Raw genomic sequence first — 20132 nt, 5'->3', positions numbered from 1 at the left:
ATATATTTGCTCCTAATATTAGTATATTCTCTCGTATAATTGTGTAGAAATTGATAGTAGACAAATGAAATTTTAGAAGCGGATATTCTTATTATCCATTTGACGTAAAAGAAAAAAAGAAATCTACAGAAAAAGAGTTTATAATTTATGATTCGTAACTCGTTAATTCATTAATGTCGATATTATAAAATATATATATAATAAAATTTTTCCCTGTATTAATTCGACCCTGTATTAAATTATATATTTATTTTACTTCTTTTAAAAGAAGTAAAATAAATATATAATTTAATACAGGGTCGAATTGTATGTATATATATATCTATACAAAAAATATTAAAATTTTGCAGTTGAACCAATTTATATTGTGATTAACTAATCTAGAGATAATTCAATGCGATTAACTATGCTTACACGTCGCGTTATTTAAAAAAAAAAAAAAAAAAAAGTAATCTGTTTACAAAAAATGAATATTTCAATTATATCGTTTTAGTAGATTTCTATATTTTGTTTAATATAAATAAACTAGTTTTTGTGTTTAGGCCATAATTTTGTAATTAATTATTCGTATTATGTCAAGATTTAAAAAAATAAAAAGAATGCAAATTCTTATAAAATTAAAAAATATAAAACCACTTGTATTTTAATTGTGCTTCTTCTTTATTGAGAAAAATTTATATGTATATATTCCTATTTAAGGAAACGGAAATTTCAACTATTACGATAGTAAGTATGTGCATATGTATACATCTATTTGAAAGGGAAAAATCAATTTAAACAAATGTCCCTTCAATTATTCTGAATAGTCGATTAAATTCATATTATTTCGAATAATATGTTTAAAAGATTATCCTCAATTATAAATTATTCCATTAAAACTATCACGTAACTGTATTAATTATAAAAGCAATTTTAAAATTAAACGTGAGACCGCCTGACCTTCCTTTTGGAGGCTAACCAAGAAATGAGTCATTTATATTATCTAGAACTCCAATAAATTTGTGATATAAGACTAAAAGAAAAAATATCGCTAATACAATAGGAAAAAAATAAAAACAAGTTTCGAAGCATTAAAGCTCTTCAAAAATTTATTCAATAGAAATTTATCGTTGAATAAATCTGAAGTTTTTTCTATCATTAAGGAATATACAATCCTTTTACAATTTATATTCCATGCTATCGTACAAATCTGTAACGTTACGATAATAAAAAAAAAATAAAAAATAAAAAAAAAATGAGAAATATCGTCAAAGAAAATAGTTGAAAAGACCTCTTCGATACTTGCACTGTGTGTCACATTAAAAATGTTCGCTAGGAATGCGAGATAAGCTCGATAACCATAGCCATCGCACTTTATTTCATATCTTGGACCAACAAAGGATCGGTCCAACCTCTCCCTATTTTTCCCCTATCGTGACGGACAAGATTTGAAAGAACGTTTCTTCCTCTTTCTTATTTTTTCATTTCTTTTTTTTTTTTTTTCACTTCATCATTTCTCAAATTTCTCTTTATTCAAATTAAGAAATGATTAAAGATTTAATTTATTCTGTTAATGTTTTTATTATCAGGTATGATTTCTATTTTCGTATAATCTAATGGTAAAATCTAAATTTAATAATATAAATTTTAAATAGAAACAAAGAGTATGCGTTAAATACACATACATATACATAATATAAAACTTTAAGTTAGTGCAAAGCTATTGCAATATTTAAACTACGGATGTTTATGCAAAAATTATAATTTCATGAATACTATTAAAAAATAAAATTTATACAGAGATTTCCTTTATTGTTCAAATATCATATTAAGAATTATATCTTTTTGCATATTATGCGCATTCTGTAGTTTTTTATATATTCAATATTTGATAATTGCATTAACATCCGCAGTTTAATCGTTTTTTAATACATTCTCAGGCGTTTCCGCGATAAAATGTTTATACAGTGGAAAATGTGGCGTAAAAAATAAAGTATTCGAATTAAAATTCAGATTAAAATTCAAATTAAATTCTACAAAAAGGGGCCAAACACATGCGTCTTGGACTGATCAAACGTTGTGCCATTCACGAGCACCGGATATGAACAATGACCTCTGTCACTTCGGCTTTTAATAACTTTAAATAATCAGATGTCGAAGCATCGTATCGTATTCATTTCGCCTGATCGCATAAAAATTCGCGATTAAGCAAGATAAAATTCGTTAGTGACACGTTACTCGTCGACAAACGATTCCGGCGACATTTCACCCATTGTTTTTAACAATCCTCGAATTTTATTTCAAGTTATTTCACGTTGCGTTCATTTATAACTCGTATTGGAAATTGTTTGAATTCTTATGAGCGTTAGAGGAATTAATTTTTTTTTTTTTTTTTTTTAATAATGCGTTGATAGTTATTATTATACATACTTTGTGGTTAATTTATTAACTGTGATACACTTTATTGCACTCGGCTAAATACGTTAGCTAAATATTAACTTAATAACAGCACGTTAATTATCGTTTCACAGTGTCATTTGAACTTACATTTAGCACTTATGTGTTTTCAAACGTAGTTCGATAAATAGCCTCGTCCCATAATGCCTTTGTGAAATAGTAATATACAACGTTAAAAAAAGAATTATTAGTTTTATTGATAAGAAGTTTCGATTCGGTCGAAGAGAATTTTGAAAAAAATTGAAAAAAAATAATCATATCTAAAAATACCATATAACGATTAATTTCGTAGAATGTAATGAAAATGAATCGTTAAATTATAAAATTAAATAATTTCAATATTAAAAGTAGAAACAGAATTTTTCTGTTACAAGATAAAATTGTTCAATTTTTAATAATTTTTCGAATATCTTTCGTTTATACATCGGAAATTTAAATTTCTGATTTTTAAAAATTCTTAAAAACAATTCCTAAACAATCGAATAAATTATTTCAAGCTAAAAATCTTCTCTATCCATTAATTTTCTCATAATTCACCAATGAATGTTAATAATAAAAAAGAAAAAACAATCGAAAAATCATTTCATATAGTTTACATTGTTCAGAATTATAATATCACAATTAAATTAAATATTAACAATCTTTAAAAAAAAAAAAAAGAAAATACCTTGATTTGATCAGCGTATGCGAACATTATTACTTTATTTTCGTTGATAACACATCAGATCCATGATAGGCTGAATAACAGGGGGGTGCTTAGTCTCCGGGGATGATAGTGTCTATGACTACCCCCCACGAATGGCTATAAATGTAGGTCGAACGAGCTTTCACTCCGCTTACGTGTCTACCGCTACTCTGTTCGCCTAATTAAGAATTTCGCCAAAAGGTTAGTAGAACGAACCCTTAAATGTTATTTTTATTCCTTAATATTAGAACCACCACCTACGCTATCTCTTTGAACGTTATTTTAATATCGCTTTTAATAATACCGACTAATATCATGAAATTTCATTCGAAAACAAAATATACGATATCGAATCGCTTCGTTTCTTTTATTTTTAATCGAACGATGGAATCAATAGTTCATTATCGAAAATTTTAGCAAGTTGAACGAAAGATTGCTTTGGCCGAGAGAGTGTTGACTATCGGGATTAATATCGCTAAAATTCGAAGAAAATCTGATAAAGTGGTTATGAAACATTTCCTGTAAGCAACAATTGTGATAGTGGAAATAAATTGATGATTCAACGTACATGAGATCAATTTAAATAATAAATTTATTGATGATTGAAAATGTTTTGCTAAATAATATTTATTACATAATTTAAAGATAATGAAATATATATATATTTTTTTTTATTATAAAACGAATAGTGGATTTTCAACGGATGTTGACTTAAACAAATCTAATCTTCGAATAAATTATGTAATATTGTTTTAAAAATATCAAAAAATAAATTAACGAATTATTAATAACGATCAACCAAAAAATTTTATAATTCGTAATAATTATAGTATAATATCATTTTACACGATGAATAACTATTTCAACATAATAATAATAATAATAGATAATTTTAATTTTCCATAAATCTTATCAAAACTATTTCTTACCGTGTATAAAATCAGGTTTTCTTCAAATCTTATCGATACACGTCTTATCGATACGTTTGTTTTAAAAAAATTCAAGAATATTTCTATTGAAATACAACTTTTATCACCAACTCTATTCATTTATCGAACACAAAAAAAGATCATGATACGTTTTTCACTTCCAACTCTCTTCTATATTTTCGAATATAAAAATTAACAAATTATCCAAAATCTTGAAACTCGTCAAACACGATTTGTATACATACGTTTCTCAACGATTTTTTAAAACGTCCAAACGTTTGATATCGCGAATGACGTGTCAGGTTAGATTAGTTTCCAAACCACGAAACTCGTCTCAAGTTGTCAAACAGAGTTCTTCCGTTGAAAAAAAAAAAAAGGGGGGGGAATTCCTCGTAGGTGGGCCTTCGTAGCCACGAAAAAACAGGGGAAAAAATATGGCAGTGACTCCTCCAGTGGGGGAGAAGAAATCGAAAAGAGGGGCAATCCCTCGATTATCATAATGTCACCGGTAATGTACCTTTTCCACTCTGGTTTCCTTCAGCTGCGCCCGCAGCACCCGTTCACATGAGGGCCGATAAAAATGTCCTGTCGTTAACAGTGACGCGTTGTACATTCGTGCACAAACATGTTCAAATGGAAAAGGCGGCTGCCCAGCCTAATTACATTATTCATGACCACGTCTGCGATGTTTCTCCGTTTAAACGATACGTTTTGTCAGACGTTTTTTTTAAACGAATCTTTATGCACTCCGGAAATTTCGTCGACGCGTCCGGACTCGCGCTGCAAGAACACTGGACTATTTCCTGTTACGTGTGACGATTTTAACTCGAAATTTTAATGTGTTATTTATTTTTATTTTTTTTATAATGTTGCGTATGTATAATTAACGAATATTGAATTCGTGAAGTGGAATAATTCAGTGAAGAATTTGTAATTGGAAGATTTAATGAAAATGTTTCACAAGTGAATGTTTTTTTTTTTTTATTAAATATAATAAATGTTATATAATATTTATATAAAGGAAAAATAATGTAATATTTTTAGTGTTTTTATGGAAAATACAAATATAATTTTTGTGATCAATATAAATAAATGATAAATAATATTTATAAATATAAAAGAAAAGTATTACAAATATTTTCTTAGTGTGATAATATTTAATGGAAATGACAATATTTCTGTAGAAAAATAAGTCAAGTATATTATATTTTTAAAATGATACTTATATTTAGATTTAAAAAAAAAATAGTACAAATGTATTCTAATAATAATAACAATATTTTGATAGAAATTGATACAAATACATTATTTTTCTTTAAATAAAATATAACATTTAATGTTTTAATATTTGAAAAAACATACAGATTGTTTTATTAAACAAATAGAAGATATTATCACTATATCACTTTTATATCTTCAATTAATCTTCTAGTAATGTATCTATTCTTATCTCTTCATTTGAAACAATTTGTCAAACTTTATAAAAAATAAATGATATATGTAAATACTCGTGAATTAATAAAATTTCTGAAATCTACAAATTTCTACAAATTTGATTTAGGTAGTAATTAAAGTTCCATAAATTAAAATTATATTTGTGAGAAATGAGAGAATTTTTATAAAATACAAATATTAGTAAAAATATTATCAAAATATAATGTAATTCAATGTATATAATCTTTTTTTATAATGAATTTATGGAATGCAGAAATTCTATTTGAAAAGATAATAATGCATTTGTGAAATTTATTTTGTGGAAGAATATTTTCATACAATTCTTCTCTCGTTCTTCTCAAAGATCATATTCTTTTTTGAATGTTTCGTAAAGAAATGTAGATTGTTTACATTTATCAAAATACGATTTGTATTTCATGATTTCATGAAATCACAAAATTTTATTTTTTTCGTGTGCTCAAAAATATTTTAGTAATTGTGAAATAATGACTTTCACTAATTGTAAATATTTTAAATATCTTAAAATTAAAAGTCTTTAAATATTCATTATTAGTAATGTTTCTTTAATGTATTAATGAGATAGATAAATTAATCGAACGATCAATTATATATATTTATTAATTACAATTATAGTTATTTTATATATATATTTTACAAAAAAAAATATTTTATTGAATTATCTGTAGAATGATGATTTATAAAGATCTCAGTAATTTTCAGAGATTTTATTTTTATGAATTATATCATATACATGAAATTGGACAAATTGTTTCAAAGGAAGAGAAAGAAATTTTTAATACATTTTTAATACAAAAATCAATTTAAATGCTTGATGTAATAATGATGCAGGAAGAGGTCTTTTTTTTTTTTTTTTTGATAAAATAATATATTTTTTTTTAAATATTCATCGGAAGCATTAATTTAATCATCTAGAAATTTTTTATTTTTTGATGTATTTATATTTACATCTTTAAAGAATAACAACAATATGATAAACATTCGAACTTCTCTTTGTTTTAATTTTTTGCTTGTCAAATGAAAAAGCATTTGTTCAAGAATTCATTCAATTAAAAAATTAACGAGGTTGTAAGCAAGTAAATTGACTCTTGACACGCTCATTATTCACAATCCCTACTCTCCAGACTAAAGCTCCTGTTTCACGAGCATTCACAAGTAATAAATATTTTTTTATTTTCTCAATATGAACTATTCAACACTTCAAAACAATTATAAGTTTTTGACAAAAAAATTTCTTTCTTGTTAATTTTATGTTTCAAATTCGAAAAATTCGTTAATAATTGAAACAAGAAATTATCAATCCCATAACTATTATGTGAAAAAAATATATTTCTTTAATTATTCTTTTTAATCTCAAAAACAACTTCATAAAACAGATTCTTCTTCTAATTTCCCTAAAATTGTTACAAAAACGGATCTGTCCTCTTCTCTTATTGCAAAACCTTCAATTAGAAATTAACTTAATTCTTTATTCTTTTAGTATTCTTCCGAATATTTATAAATTATCAAAACGACATCGAAATCAATTTCTAATTGAAAATATCAACATTTTCATTATCGTATTGTGCGTACATTTTCACTATCCCACAGTGAATTTGCACACACTGTAACTGAGCAACGGATAGGACAGAGCATATGGCACGATGTCCTCGAGGATCGTCATCATGGTGCATAGAGAGAGCCGTATGCGATCGCTTGCGTGCAAACACGACAGCGTTTACGACACGCTTTGTGCGTGCAGCAATCGTTCGGATGCACTTGCGTTTGTCATCGGTAAGCAGACTAATAGAACTGCATCGTGCGTGGTATGTGCACGTGCGAACTGAATATATTATCGAGTGCATCGACGAACGTATTAGCGATGGACAAAGTGACGATAAATGTACTAGAATAAGAATATAATAGGAAAGGTTCCGTTTCGTGATGGAAATGACCCTCGACAATTCTTGTACTTTTCAAGGAGAGCGGGAAAATTAATTAATCATTTCGATGGTGCGAATAATTTATATGTATCATTTGAATGTTGCAGACTCAAGGATTAACAAATAATCTGTAGGAAATTTTAAGAGAATATAAGCAAAAGCAAAGTATAGTTTAGAATTACATTTAAAGAATGAAACAATCTTTTTTATTTCAGTTTTATTTTTGCAATTATTTTATAAAAGAAAAAATTAAATTTGAACGATTTAATTAAATTATGAAATTATGAGATAGAGATAGAAATAACATTGAATAACATTTTTGTTATGAATCTCTTATTTAATATTTAAGTTAGCAAGTATATATCTATTTCTGTAATTTTAAGGATCAGCAATTATTCATGATAGAACTATTTATAATGAAATGAATCAGTAAAATTATAAGTTTATAATTATAGTTATCATCAAACGATTTAACATAATAAAAATTAAATTTCTTTAAATAGAATTTATTTCTGTATCATGCATCGTGCAATTATTAATAATAAAAAAATTAATCCATTGTTTAACTGACTTAGGGGCAGGAATGAACCTATATGATAAAATTAATCCAAAAAAGACTAATCTAAAAAAAACCTTAATATCAAAACAATCGATTGATACTATATATAATTTACAATCACGTGATATCTCAAACAAATGATGTCCCTTTTTCCCCTTCATTCATCCACTATCTTCACTTAAATACTTACAGAAAATGGACTCACTCGAATGCGAGTTTACAACAGCAAAGTTGGACTGTTACAGCACACACCGGTGCATATACGTTCTTCTACCTGAACTTCTTTTCGTTTCTCTCCTCTCAACTCGTTTTTCGTAATGCATTTTTCGTTTGCACAGGCCCGGCTGCGCTCAGGTGTACGCTAGGTGCGCGCGCGCTCACCCCTATACCTGTATAGGTGTGGAAACATGGATCAGCCTTATACTTATACCAGCACGGATCACGTATACACCGCGTATATCTTTGATATCTGCGTTCGCTTGCTGTGGCGCGAGCGTTTGTGTGTCAGCAGTAGAACGTGGCCTCTTGGTGCGTGTGCCCTCCTCTCCACGAGGAGGGTTGCTAGGTGGTAGGAGGTGGAGTAGCCGCGAACGCACAGTCGCTTCTCGACGGTTGGACGGTGAACGTGGCCGGATCGTCCAGCACGTGACGGCTATCCTACTCGGCCGTGAGCGTCTACGCGGCTGCAACCATCGAAACTTTTTTTTTTTTTTCCCCCCCACGTTTCACCCCGGATATTCGTGTGTTGTTCCAGTGGGAAGGAAACATTTTAGGGGTGGCTACGTTCCTTATAATTCACCGATGGATGAATACGAATTGCGCAAGTAAGAGGTCTCTCTCTCTCTCTCTTTTTTATTCTTTGTTTTTCCTGTTTTATTATTTTTAAAATAGGCACTCAATGGAAGACTTCTGTACGGTTCAGATAAATTTTAGAACTTGCAGGTTGGTGTTAAAGATATCGATTAAAATAAGAAATCGTGTTGAAATAGACGGTCGAATGGAACGGAAATGTTATAAGTGTTAAAGTCGTGACTTATCTAATTGACGAAGGATTTCCCCACTAACCCGTGGATCTGGAGCGTGAATACGAATGTGTGTATCGCGTGTACGTGCACGCACGGTGGAAACCGAGATAAGCGTTACTTCCATCGAGCCTATTAAAAAAAAAATCGAATCGAAACACATCGTGACAGGATTAATATCGTGTCGAGCTACTGGTGTGTATTAATAATATTTGTTACGATGAGAATCGCGTTACAATGTTACATATCGTTGATTCCTGGTAAGTTTAACTAGCTGTAAAACGAATGCGACACACGAGACTGTGAGACGGTTGCCAACCAGTGTATTACGTTTCCTCGGACTATGTCTCTGGGACAACATTTACTCTTTCGACTCGTGATGATGTAGTGTTTCTTTGAAACTTGCTTTTAACAATATTTAAATCTAATCGGAACGTGCTGTACCGTTAATGATCATTTTTCACGATCAACTTTGTTCGTAATAGAGATTAAGCTATTCGGGTGAGTTGGGTGGCGCAAAGGATACGCAACAAGTTTCCAATGGGGTACAATTTAACTTGGTCTAGTTTAAATTGAGAAACAGTTTTCCGATTAAAAATCGCTGGTTAACTCTTTGATTCATTTTTAATGCTTTTCGATCGTTACAAGTTTTTCAAAAACGATGCAAAAATATATTAAAAACTATAATTTTTCATTAATCCAGTTGGATTATCGTTACGTGATATATTCACTTTTCAATTTATAATTCCTTCTGAATTTTTCGAAAATCAAATTACGATTTTTCTTCGCAATTCTCTTAACGTGTCTCTCTTACGAAAAATCCTTCGTAATAATAAGTTGAAACTATAGACAATTGCCGTGTTATTTGCACGAATGCAAATCATGTCTGTAGACGGCGACATTTTTCATAGGGTTTACTGTTTCTCGGTGTCTGAAAATGGCTGTTGCAAACGACTCGCGGCCCATTTGCCGAGGACGATGCTCGCCACGTGTAACAATTCGCTGTTGAGAATATTATGGAGTCGGTCTGCGCAAATAAGCCTACGAAATAATTTTCCACAAACGCATTTCGAAACGTGAATAGTGCCGTGTTGGGCAAAGATTTTCAGTTTTTAATTGCGCAATTATGTCATCGATTTGTATCTTGAAAATATGAATCTATTGTTAGTGTAATTATGGTATTATAGTTTTGTTTTTGTGACAAATTGTTGTAAGATCGTGCAATAATTTGAAAAAGAAAATGTAGATAAATTAACATAAACTTGTATTTTAAAGAGACATTGAGAAGAAATTGAAAAAAAAAAGTTATAACAATTGATTTTATGATTTTTATTTTTTAGGCGAAGATTTGTTATATACACACACATCTATCCTACATAAACTGTTTAACTTTTTTTCCGAAATTTTTGAAACAACTGATTGATTTCCTTTAAAAAGTTATTCAAATTTACGAAATAGAATGTTCCGTTGATAAAATAGATGATAAAATATACGTTAATCGAAAAAGAACAACTTTCGTAGATTAATTCCGAAGAAAAGTAAATTTCAAGTAAAAGATATTTAATTTCATTAACAAATTAAATCTTAATTCGCTAAAATATTTATACAATAATGATATTTTTAATATTTTAAACATTAATCTAGTCTAGAATTTTGAGTATATAATATGTATATTAAAATATACATATTAGTTTTAGTTAAAATAGCTTCAAACTCGGAATAAGTAAAAAAAAAAAAAAAAAAAAAATATGAAACACGAGTACGCTATCGGTAGATAATAGGCGAAGGACGAATTTACCTATGATTACTTAACGAAACTGTCGAACGATTAGCTGTATATACATGTATACCATCATCTTCGTTGTAAAAGCATATTAGTTGTGTCGCGTGATAAAATTCGCGGTGCATGCTTATCTGAGCGCCATAATGGTTAACGTGCATCAATACGCGCGAAATTTTACGTTTTTAACGTGCTCTTTTTTTTTTTTTTCAAACAATAACGTTCATACAAATGAAATTTTAAAAAAGTTGGAAAAGATTTAATAAATCGTAAAAAGAAGAATTAAAATACTAATAGAACTGGATTATGAATTGATACGAAGTAAAATGAACTTTAATCATTTTATGTCATACGCGAATACGTGATATTTTATAATATATTATATTTTAAAATATGCAGTATTTCAAGAATTGATTTTTTGGTGCAATTTATCACGTTGTGTTATACTGATTTTTCATCAGTATAAATTAGATATTTAGTAAATAAATGTAATGTAATCTTTGTAACTGGAATTCAGAATAATTCAATCTCTATAAGTTGGAGTAAATCAAACTTTTATCACAATTTTTATAATCACTATCACTATTTCTACATTTTGAAGTAAATATGTATAATCGCGATCTGTTAATATCTAGACATTCGATAAATTTTTCTTTCTTTCGCAGTTGGGAAAATATTAATCATTATATAAAATTTTTTTAAAATAAAAATATTACTTAAATAGATATTAAATATAATGATAAAATATATTTATTTACTAAATCAACTGATTTATATTGGATATATATTCTATCATTTAATTTCTATTTAATAATTTATAATTTAGAAAATTCATTTAAATAAATTATACTTGATAAAATGAATAAAATAATATTATATATGATAAAACAATTTATTTAGATTCAGTAGAAACAACAAACATTCTGCACAATGAAACTCATTTTATAAATGTACATTCTTTAACGGGATTAAAAAGATGATTTAGAAAAAAAATGCTATGACAATAAATGTAAAACACATTCAAGCAATTTGAAACACATATAAATAAATAGATTCTTGATTGACGATAATTAACACAGCGATGGAAAAGAGAACCATCGACTTATTTGATACGAGAACGATATAATATTTTCAGCCATCGCTTCTATACCTGAGGTTAACAATGAGATTGCGTATCGTACGATCAACAGATTAATGTATAGCCTAATTTATCAAAGTTCTATATAGGCAGTACATTATTTCAATTGTGTCTCGATATAGTTAGTTTTTTATCGCGTAAGACTTATAGCGTTTTCGTTATCACACAATGGAGAAATAACACTTGCTATGGAAAATTAACATTTGCCAGAAAGAAACTGACGTGCTGCATAAATGCAATTATATTGAAAAATTTTGTTTAATAATTCTTGATTAATAAAGAAAAAAAAAAAAAGAAAAAGAGAAGATTAATAGAAATGCATTTAACATTCTTCTAAAGTTGGAATTGTACAAAAAATATATTAATTATGAAATAGTTACACGGCAGTTACGTGCGTTACTTGAACGGCTAATTAAATCGATCCTTGTACTTTAACCTTAGAGACAGTAGCTCTGAATCCATGGTAACGTGCAATTGCACCTGTGTTCGTGGTTTGCTTATCTATTTCTTGCATGTCATGTTTCATATATGTTGCGCTTTTGCAAAGTGATGAAACGTTACTGAAGAATCCGCTAAAAACTAAACATATTCCCAACTTTTAGGTCTTTAACCGTATATTGGAAAATCGTTTATTTAATTGCAGTTTAATTCTTTTTTTCTTTTTTAATCTCTTATTAAAAATTAAACGAAATTAAAATTTATTGAACAGTTCCTCTCTGCAGAGATGTTCAAGATAGCGTATTATCATGAAGATGTTTATCGATGAGAAATTTCTTCCGTCAACAAGAATTTTTCTAAACGAGCATTCGAGTCAAGGAAAAATTTGCTCGCAGACTTGTGTATCGTGAAAATAAAAATACTTGCAAAAGTGCACGCGTCATCGGGGCCTGTGTTCACCGATCGAGTTACGCAATACGAGTTTTCAGAACTACAGTATTCATTTTTTTTTTTTTTTTTTTTTTTCGTTATGTTTCGATGATGGAAAAAAAAACTTGCGTGAATTTATTCTGCTTGAACAGAATGCATGTATTTTCTATGTAAATTCATTCTCGATAGAAAATTATTTTAAGAATTAAATGTTTAAAAAGAGAAAATGGAATGAAAATTCGCAATAATGCGATATAAAAATTTTTTGAATCGTAATATCGTGTATTCTTTAGCTTTTACTCGAGGAAAAAAATATTTAGTTTCTCGTTAATTCTATTTACGATTTCTCTTGTCATTTTTTGAAAATTATTCGAAATTAAAAGCAACGATAATATCTTGGACATATAGCTATTTAGTCGAAATAATTTCAGCTCGTTTCTATTCATTTTTGTTAAATTATTAAATAATTCAATTGTTTCAAAATTATAAAATTCTACAATTTTTTTAACTCTTTTTTCTTTCGAAAGAATTCATCGATTAAATCGTATTTTCCAATTGCTGAGTTAATATTTCCAATATTTTATGCTCCATTTTTTCATATTTGAACTCTTTTTTAAGATACGTTTCAAATATTCTAATTTGTTCGGATTTTTATTATAAATTTCATTCAATATATGTGATTCATGGCAAATTCTTCTTTCGTAATCCATTTGAAACGAAGATTTCACTACTAATTCTATTTTTATTTCTATACGTTTACACGGGAAGTAAGAAATAATTTTATCAGTTTTAATTTTTATCTACATTCTTTTATTACTCTACCTCTCTTCAATAAATAATTTCTCAAACTTAATAACATTATTTAATAACATTAATTTTAGAAAACCAATATACCATTAATCTTCTTTTCGGATCTCGAATTCATTAATCTATTTTATAACAATTAACACAGTGCGACGAAAATTTAATCAGCTTTATTTGTCCATTGAATTAAATCTCTCTGAAGGAACAATACTTCACATGCACCAACCTAATTCAAATTTCTTGATACACTATCGCTGTTTGAAATACTTCACTTCGTACAAACGAATCGGCGAAAAAGAAGCAAACCATTCAATATATATACTTCGAATGAAAAATGAGCATCGAGCGATTGCGCGTGAAAAAAGAAAAAAAAAAAAAGAGGGGGGGAAGAAAAATGAAAAACGAAATGGTAAAAATATCCGCGAAGGTGCAAGCGTAATCAAGGTCCCCGTCCACCGATCCAGTTGCGCAATAAAACGCGTCACGTGATTATCGTGCTGGTGCTCTCAGGTAGTTCCAAGGAGGCACACGGCAACGTAACGAGACTTCTTACCGAGATTCGCAGATTTGGAATAACGATAAGTGATCGCGGATAGAATTCAGTCTAATCTTTTCCGCTTCTTTAATTCAAAAAGCCACGATGCAACGGCGACGTGTCTCGACTTTACGTAAGTAACCGTTGACAACCGCGTCCAAAGTTCAGGCTTACGATAGTGGAAAAGGGGCATTCGAGAACACGTCTCGAGAAATTTCTGTACGTCGTTTCCGAGTGTTCTGAAGGATTTTAAGGAGAGGTTTTCGAGGAGTGTGACACGAAGATTGATGAGAAATTAGGATATCATCGAATATTTTTGAAAAATCTTTTAGCCGGAAGAGACACTTCTTCGTATTTCTACGTCTGGGTTTGCATTAAAATCATTTGTAAAGAGAACTTTCGTACTTTGGAATTTTGTGAAAAAGTGGAATTTTGTTTTTTTTTTTTAAATTTTACACGAATTGAATCAAAATAAATAAATTCTCTACTTATTATTTATGAAGGTTTTTCTCATAAATAATTTTAATGTAGAGAACTTCTTTATCTACGAAGGGGGGAGATAATTATGATTTTTTGTGTATTTAAATAATTGTTAATATTTTCTTTTATGCATTTTGCTAAATGTGTTAAATACCGGTAATATAATATTTTATTAAAAAAAGAAATTAATAAGATAGTGTTAATAGTTAGACAAAAATGATAAATGTTATAAATATATTATAAAGTAATTAATTCCTGATTTTTTAATAGATATTGTTTTCCTTTGTAATAAAAGAAATCTGTGATATGCGAATCTTTAAAAAATTAAGTTTTAACTTTCGATACTAGAAAAATTAATTATTCCTTCAGCCATCATGATTTTGTATCTTTGGAGAATTTTTAGACGATTTCTTAAAATGCGACAAATAAATGTTAATTGATAAATAATTTTATATAATATATATCTCGATAAAAATGAACTTTCTTTTTTGTGAAAATTTTCACCTAAAATGAAAATACATATAAAATTTACATCAATTGACTTTTAAAATATAGATATTAATCATAATACATATTAAATAAAAAGAATGAATATTTTCTATTTTATTTAATATCAAATTTAAACTATATAATACTCACATATTATTACAAACAATATTTCTCTATACTCAAATATTTTTACATAATATTCCAATCATAAAATTACACCCTAAATTTAAAAAATGAATCATAAACTTTAAATACGACTTCTATAGAAAACATTTCAAATAAGAATCTCACCGAACGAAGTAGAGCACGTCGAACTTTCAGAAAACACGTTCAATCGTTCATTCGTGTGGGATGAAATTGTTAAGACAAATAAATTCGTAAAATTTATCCCAGTTAAAAATTTTCACCGATACATGTGTAGCACGCCCAACGGAGCATACGTGCATCTATTCTGGTTGTTTCGATGCTCGTACGTCCTCGAACGTCGGAACATGGGGGAGAGACTTAGGCGTGAATTGGAACGCACAACCCATGGAATGCTGTAAACTCGAGTAAATTAACATCGACGTGTTTTCACTTAACGAAAGAAAGAAGAAGAGAGAAAGAGAGAAGCGGCGAGAAAGAGCAAAAAGAAAATTGAAATTAAGATAAATAGGGAAGAGAAATGGAGAAGAAAAAAAAAAGTTGCAGAGTTATTTGTTTCAAGCACTACTGACAACTGTTTCGTCTCGCAACATCAACGTCGGCGAGTTAAATGAGAAGTGACGGAATATACGATTTTTCAACTGTTTTTATACCTGAAGATAATACACCATTACGTGAATTTAATCTTGAAATGGAATCAAAATCATCGTTGCATTCGCCAGTGTAATATGCAGAATAGGAAATTAAAAGATAAATTTGATATTAAATGTGGTCTATATTTTGTAAATGAAATTTCTTTATTTGTGAAAGAATATATAAATTGGTTGATGATTGCAATTTTTTCAGTTTTATCTGAAAAAAAAGAATTAAGAAGTTGTGTCAATTGATTTTTATATTTTGTGATGGTGTAATAATAATATAGTGATAAAGTGATAAAAGTGATTTTTTGGATGGAGAAAAAGAAAATTCAAAGTATTAAACATTTTATTACTTGAAACTTTATTCTCTAAAACAAATTATCATTGGAAGAAAAGTGATACAATTTTAAAATTGCAAATTTTGAGTTTAAAATTTTAGAAACATTTTATTAACGTTCTAACATCAAAATCAAACTATTAATTTTCTGTTTAAAATGTTATTATATTACAGAAAGTCTCTTTCTCTTAGATTTCAGAGAATTTAAAGAATACAAACAGCATACACATTAATAATATAATTACAGAATTAAAAGAATTTATAGAAATAAATTTATAAAGGTCTAAAAGTTAAAATCCGAGGTAAACATCCAAATCGAAGTGATCACTAGTGAAATGATGGCGAGTAGGGGTTATGATTTCACGGTAGCAAAACGGAGAATGGGATTACCAGTGTACCACGAACCGCAAATGCGGCCTTTCCCGCTCCATGTGCTCGCGTGCCCCGATTTTTAGCCACGGCCTGATTTGCTCGTCGATGGCCAAAGATCGATAGGCAACCGTGTATAATTGATATTGGAGAAAGTAAAGGTAGACCCGTGTGTATTACCGTTTTTCACCCCTTGTGAAACGTCACGTTGGGCAGAACGCTGTGATATGAAATAGAGATCTATACTCGGTATTGATCTTGCGCAATTCGACCAATATTATATTTTTTTTTTTTTNTTTTTTTTTTTTTTTTTTTTTTCTTTTTATAAACGACCAGTTACGAGTTTACTATGTTAATAGTTTTTCTTGCGTAACATGTTTACAGTAGAACGAAGGAAGTCCTGTTTCTGAAGTGAATTTTAAAATATTATGATCTGGCTGATCGTTTGTCAAAATTATATTATATTATATGTAAAAATTGTTGAGAAAATTGTTAAGAAACAAATTAAAAAATTCGCAAATTTATATTTTCACTTGCTATTTATTTACAAGCATATTCGAATTTGCAAGCATAAGGGATTTATTGTTTATCGATATATAGATAAACTGTTTCTCAAAAGATCAAAAATATAAATATATTCGCATATATGAATTTGTTTCTTAATTTTTGTCAGTAAATATATATTCGTCTCTTGATTTTTATTGAAATTGATTCAAATATCTAAATTTTCACGTGATTATAAATAGATATGATTTTATCTCAATGATATAGTTAATTAACATGTATTTGGTAATTATGGAACAAAGAATATGAAAATCTATGATATTGACAGATATGGCGGCTAAGGTACACGATCAAAACTAAAACAGAATAATATTGTTATCGATATTCGTATTCTCCATCGGATAATCTTTTCTATCAAGTAAATAATTCTTACCATTGTTGAGAAACCATTGTTCCCTTAGAAAAAAAATTTTTAAGTATCCATTTTCCATCCGGACGAACTTGTGCTTTAACTTAACCACATTGATTAATATTTTTTTCGTCAACTCATCGAAACAAATACACTATCTACTTTCGAATAAAGGTCTTATATATACCCTCTCTTTGTGCCATTCTCTCGTTTCAAACCGATTATACACGTAACAATCGTAAATTATCGGTGACCGTAATGGCACTAGTCGCAATTCTCTGCTCGTTGAATCAATCTCTCGGCAATCGATTCAACTTTGACAAGCGTTTTAAACTGTACCAAGGTATTTGCAATATCGCGAATTACCTGGATATCGTGAAGGGAGGCGCGTTGGGATTGAGTTGCGCGCAAGTTGGCGAAGTTGAGAATTTCCTTATTACACCTATTGCACAGGAGGGCAATAACTTATTATTACATTATTTCGTTGACATATAATTAATCACCTGAAATTGGTTAAAATATCGTAACGGAATTCGTCTTGACAATGGATCAATCACTGCCCTATAATTTTGAATTTTTGGACTCGATGATTCATTTTTTAAAAATCATATTAATTTTATTTAATACAAAATAATAAGAAACTTTATCTTGTATTTATACGAGATCTTGTTCAGATTTTATAGTTTAATATTAATAATTATACTCATTTTTTGCAAATTTTAATTTTAAATTAAATATAGGGTAACATTTGTTCCTTGCATGCTTATATGTAAGTCAAAAATAATGAAAATATTTTCGTTTTCAAGAAAAATTTGTTTGAATATCTAATTATTTACAATTGATTTTCGAAACACTTAAAATTGAAATCCATTTTAAAGTTCAAAGAAAAATAGATATTTTTCCAAAGTTTCTTAACAAGTGTTCCATTGTAATTAGATTTTCACGTCAGAAACTTTTCCAGCCGCGGCGATTGAAATTTTCATGAACTTTTAAAAATTTTTATCGGTAAATAGAAGTTTTCTCATGTACGTATGCAAACAGTTCATGACATTAAAGAACTCGATCCGATTTTCCATTAATGAGGACAAGCGTAGAAGCATTGAATATCTGACAATTTCCGGCGTGCATATTTTATTTATGTTTAAATGCATAATCCACAACGCTATCAACAACCATTCGACAATAAAAATTTGCATTCCTATCGAATTGTTGGACAATCAAAATTCGCGAATGATATATCATTATCTATGAAATTTTTAAATATATTCTAAAACTAACAATCTTGAAAAGTATTATTTATTTGAAAGACTAGATAAAGTTAATAATAAATTACGGATAAAGGATGTTTTAACGAGATTGATAGAAAATTTAAGGAGATTCTGATGATTCTGAAAATTAGAGTGAATATATAAAATTATTTTTGGAGTTTAACTTTATGTTATTGTAGATCAAAAAAGAATGGAATGTTATAGATATAAAGTTATCTCACTTTAATGAAAAATTAATTGGTCAAATAATAAATAATAAAAATAATAATAATAATTAATTGATCAAATAATAAATAATAAATAATAAATAATAAAACTCAAAAAATAAACTTTAACAAATATTTTTTTCAATTCTGTTTATTGTTATAGGTTTTAGAATTATTCTTTAAATTACCTAACTTATTCTAAACGAATTATCTTGTATATTAAGCGATAATTAAAAAATGTTTTAATTATGCAAAAAGACAAAAAAAAGCGAAATCTAAAGAAAAGATTTTTGAAAGCTCGTTTTTTTTTCCACGTGATTTAAAAAATAATAATGAAAAAAAGAAAATAAAAGAACGAATCAAATATTCAAGTTAAATTGAATATTCAAATTTCTTGGATAGTTCGAGCACGTTTCATTACAGGAAAGTATCAATAGTTGCATTTTTCATATGTCTTGTTTAGAATATTAAACGATAAGGTTTAATAAAGAGGAAGTAACTTAATTTAACGTATATTGTTTGCAAATGTAGCAAAATACTTAGTGGAAATAAAAATATATAATATAGAATTTTAGTGTTTAATTAATTTAACAATAACTATTATAAACTGTAATTGTCGTTAATTGATATTAACATTCTAATATTTTTCTAATTTTTTTTATTATATTTATTATTACTTATTTTTTTATTTATGAGAAGATTATGGAATATTTTATTTTTTTTCAGAGCCACAGATCAAGAACAGCAAGAGTAATACGTTTCCCTGTTTTAGTCGCTATTACATCGATAATATATATTTAGATGAGTTTTTTACATGAAAAGTTAAAAAATTTCTATTTTATAAATACATTTGTATGGAGGAAAAGAATAAAAAATAATCTGTTCAATCGTTTGTAATAATCGTAAATAAAAATTTTATATATAATATTTTCAAAATGAAGAACTTGCATGTAAAAAATTAAAGAAATTAAATGCTTTTTAATATTTTTAGAAAAAATGCGATTAATATGGGACAATTATTTATAAACCAGTGGTATTCTCAATAATTAAAAAATGTAACAATTGTACGTGAAAGAAAATTAAACATATATATATATATATATATATGATTATTATATGAATTCACACTATAAGCAAA

At 28.0% G+C, this 20132-nt stretch overlaps 1 protein-coding gene across 5 annotated transcripts in view; it reads left to right on the top strand.

Moving 5' to 3' along the window:
- Positions 1 to 20132, top strand: part of LOC122716734 (thyroid receptor-interacting protein 11-like) — a 57764-nt gene that overhangs the window by 6795 nt on the left and 30837 nt on the right. The window contains exon 1 of one of the 5 annotated variants that reach the window (XM_043940086.1): positions 8380 to 8828. The exons of 2 other annotated variants lie outside the window; for them this stretch is intronic. The gene's annotated coding sequence lies outside the window, so the exon portion shown is untranslated. Of the gene's footprint in view, positions 1 to 8379; positions 8836 to 14024; positions 14284 to 20132 lie in introns of those variants that run through there. 2 more of the 5 variants (XM_043940087.1, XM_043940088.1) reach the window with 2 other exon arrangements.

Source organism: Apis laboriosa, unplaced genomic scaffold (genome assembly GCF_014066325.1).
Source record: "Apis laboriosa isolate Shangri-la unplaced genomic scaffold, ASM1406632v1 scaffold489_cov150, whole genome shotgun sequence".
NCBI classification, from domain to species: Eukaryota; Metazoa; Arthropoda; class Insecta; order Hymenoptera; family Apidae; genus Apis; species Apis laboriosa.
This window is presented reverse-complemented; position numbering and strand designations above follow the sequence as displayed.